The sequence below is a fragment of the Ursus arctos genome, unplaced genomic scaffold (assembly GCF_023065955.2).
Source record: "Ursus arctos isolate Adak ecotype North America unplaced genomic scaffold, UrsArc2.0 scaffold_23, whole genome shotgun sequence".
Lineage (NCBI taxonomy): Eukaryota > Metazoa > Chordata > Mammalia > Carnivora > Ursidae > Ursus > Ursus arctos.
The window spans coordinates 36,083,103-36,087,226 of NW_026622908.1; positions in this window are offsets into that span (position 1 = coordinate 36,083,103).

A 4,124-nucleotide genomic window follows, 5' to 3' on the forward strand; every position below is an offset into this window, starting at 1 on the left:
AGGACAACACTTGTCTGGGCTTTTGGGACAGACGTGCTTTGGAGAGAATGAAAAGGTTATAATGATCCCGAGTGGTTGTGGAGTGAGGAAGACATGTTACGACAGAGGAAACATTTGTTAAACCTCTATTCTGGGCTCTTCTCTAGGTCAGGCGCTCCCCTCACCCTAACCTCATTTGAGAACTGAGTAACCTGCTAGAGGTCCCAAAAGGATGAACTGATATCTGAACTTGAATGACCACGTGGACAGTGTTTGGCAGAATCCTCTATTCATTGGGGAGGGATCACAGCTGGGGGAAAGAGAATAAAGAACACAAGCTGGAGAAATTACTTCATGAGAATCCAGAGATAAAATAGGGTATCCAGAGCAGAACAGTAAAACCCAATCATTCAGCCAGTCAAGGTCAGATGTTCAAACTAGAAAAAAATCAGGAGAACAGAACACATTGTAAGTGCAGCAGGAAGTCCTCACGGGAAGGCTTTTGAGGTGAAGTCATTGTCAAGTTCCCAGCCACCTGATGGTAGAAAGGTGACCCAGATTGCAAATGTCTTCCATTCGCAGAACGCCGAGGTCTGCAGTTCTTGTCCCTGGTGGCGGGTCTCTGGAATCCCACCAGGAAAATCGGGACCCCCAGAGCCTCTAAACTCTGAATGCACACCTTTTGGAGTTTCACCAACGTGGAACATTGACACGTGGGTAACACAAGGCAATGCTACTCTGTTCCAGGAACCAACTCAGCTGGGGGGTTCTTGCAAGTGTTGGTTGAGTGAATCAATTTCACTGAATTTTGGGTGGATGGAGGAATAGAAAGAACAAGGGGATTATCTTTCAATTTTAGTTGTTTTTTTCGAGTGGGAAATATATTCCAATGGCACAAAATTCAGAAAGGACTACATTGAAAATAAGTCCCAACCTGCCCGTTCCCTTCTGATTCCCCAGCCACTCAGCAATCTGCCTCAGAAGCTGCCAGTTTCTTGTGTATCTTTCCACGGTTAGTCACTGCTTATATAAGCAATCCGTGTACCTCTATTTTCTCCTTTCTTTTAAAAGACACAAATGGTGGCAAACTATACACATTGTTCTGTACCTTGTTTCTGTTTTTTATTTAACAACTTATTTTGGGGCTCTTTCCAGGACAGAAATTAAGGGCTGCCCATCTTTCCCCACCAAAGGCAGCCCAGTGTTGCGTTTTATAACATTTCAGCAGTTTTCCCGCTGAGGGAAGTTGAAATTGTTGCCCCTCTTTTACGATGAGCAACAAAGCAGCACTTATCTTAAAGCCATTCAGGGTTCAAGCAATTTGCAATCTAGAGCTTGCAGACCCTCAATAAAAGATACTTGCATGCATTTCTGACAAGGTTTTCATGCTGGACCTTTCACTGTTTTGGGGGGCAGGGGGGCGGAGAAGAAACCCGGCGCGTTTGCAGAGGGGCCCTGTCTGGCTTTCTCTTGCTTCTTTTTCTTTTTCCCTGCCAGTCAGATGGGACAGAGGCTCACAAGCCATGGTCAGTGATCTTTAGCACCTGGTCACCAGAGTGAGACTCGCACACCTGCAGTTTCGAACATCACTCGGTGCTCCTGAGAGATGCAGAATCTGGTTCCGCCCCAGACCAACTACTGAACCGGAATATGCATTTTCGCTAGACCTGCAGCTGACTTCTATTCTGGGTCGAGTTTGAGACACACTGAGCGGCAGGCAGCCTGAGTGGACTGAGCTCCCGTGCCAGTTGGATGCCTGAGGAGAGGGACAGAGAGGAGAAGGCTCCTAGTCCCTAATCGTGAAACTCCCTCACAGGGACCTCGGGTCGGGGCTGATCCTGAAAGTGACTGCATGTTTGGTGTGAATGTCTGGAAGTGACCGGGGAGGGCTGAAGGGGGGAGCGTCGTGAAGGCAGGGGACTTGCTGAAGGAGAGAGCCCTTGAGAAGTAGATGCTCTCCTCCCAGCCCGGATGCAACAGTGTCAGACAGCACCCGGCCGTGGGATAGCCTCCTCCCTTGCCCAGGAGCAAAACTCACTATCCTCTGTGTAGGATATTGACGTTGCTTTTTTAAAAACGATGTTTTTACGTAAGTGGATGGAAGAGACGTATTGAACTTGATAACCCAGCCTGGGGACAGCCTCACTGATGGGATCTCAGGAGACAACTTATTGGTTCAGAGACACAGAGCCCAGGATTACACGTAGACTTTGAATGTCTGGCATTGAGAACCCAGCCCCACGGAGCAGTGGTAAACATAAATGGCCTAGAACAGCTGGAGGACAGAGAGATTCTACGCCCCTCTTCCTCCACCCACCCCCAACCACTGCAAACTGTACCACCAAATAATTGAACATTTCATTGCCTTTTGGGAGGGTTTCTTCCAAACACTGCTGGCTCCTGGGGCCAGTGGCTAGTTTTGGTGCCAGGAGCACCATTGTAAAGTAGAGTAAAGCAGTGAAGAGCATGGGACTTCGTACTGCCTGATAAGGATTTGAATCCCATTGTCAGCCATGACTAGTTTTGTGACCTTGGGCAGAATATTGAACCTCCCTCAGTTTTGTCTTCTGTAAAGTGGGAACGACAGGGGCTGCTCTTAGGGCTGTCGTGAAGATACACGACATGATGCATTTGAAGCACTTGTCAGTGTGCTTGGCAGAGAGAAAAAAATTCAGTGCTTGTTAGGATTTCTAAATGGGGACTTGAGGGGACAGGGAAAGAAGGGAAGCAACAGAGAAGAGGTGGGGACCTCCAGCGAGCACACTGACCTGTGGAGAGTCAGGGACCATCTCCCTCTGAGCCCAGCTCCCGGAGCCCCCTGGAGTGACCTTCCCTCCCTGGGACCAGCTCCAGAGTCAGGTGCTCCCAGGCAGTCCTGGCCGACTTCTGGATCTCTCTTCCCTAGGAAGGCGTCTGGCTGAGCTTTTATCTGGCCTTTCCACCTGGACCTCTGAGAACGAACTTATTTTAGGTGGTCCCGGGGGATGAGTAGAAAGCCAACGAGTGGCAGTCCGGGATGCAGAGGGCGTGACGCCTGGAGATGTTGCTCCTGTCAGTATGTGAGGTCCGGGACCCCCTGGGGCTCCGGGTACAGGGCCGACCCCCCTCATTTACCACCTCTCTCCCCTGAGGGCCTCTCCTCAAGCTTAATGAGCGTGAGGCTGCAGAGGGACGAATTGCACAGAAACCCACTCACACAACATCACCTTCCTAGGGGCTCGAGGCAATTAATTTCCCCCCTCATTAACAGTAGAGAGGTTGTTAGCGATCTTCTTCCTCTCTCTCATAAGACCTGAGACTCACTAAGGCTCACTAATTTTTTTTTCTGATGACACAGAAAATCACCAGTAATAATAATGATAGTAACTAACACGCGTATAGTTCAGCAATAGCTTGCATGTATGTTCTTTCATTTTATCTTCAAATTGCTAAAGGCACTAGGGAAGATAAAAGAAGGTAAAGCACTTTCCCCGCTGGGGGGAAAGTATTCCTGTATTCCTCTTCCTGTGCTCACATCTCATAACTTCGGGGGACCTTGTTCACACTGCATTCTTGGGGACTGTCACCTCCGGAGTTGCTCCTGACTTAGACCTGTCCCTATCACGGGCTTTGGATGCCTCCCTCTGGGGCCAGGCTTTCCTTCTCACAGCTGCTGCTCTGGAATCTGTCCCCACCACCTGTGATGTCCCACCCCCCTTTCCCTGTGAATGGCTGTGGCTTTAGTTCCGGTTTCTCTCTATTTGATCGCAGGGATGCATCATGTCTGCGTGGCTCTGAGATGTGACAGCGCTTGACTTTATCCTGAGGATCGAGTTGGGCATCCTTCTGCCAGAGGGACCCGTAACGCATGCTTGTTTATTTAAGAATATTTCCATCATAGGGACGCCTGCATGGCTCAGTCGATTAAGCATTTGCCTTCGGCTCAGTTCACGATCCCAGGGTCCTGGGATCAAGTCCCGTATCGGGGTCCCTCCTCAGTGGGGAGTTTGCTCTCCCTCTGCCTGCTGCTCCCCCTGCTTGTGCACTCTCCCTCATTTGAAAAAAAAAAAAAAGAATACTTCTATCATAGAAGATAAGAGAAACTGTCAACTCTACTTCAATTAAAAAACAAAAACCAAAAAAGAAACCAGCCCTGCCAACACCCT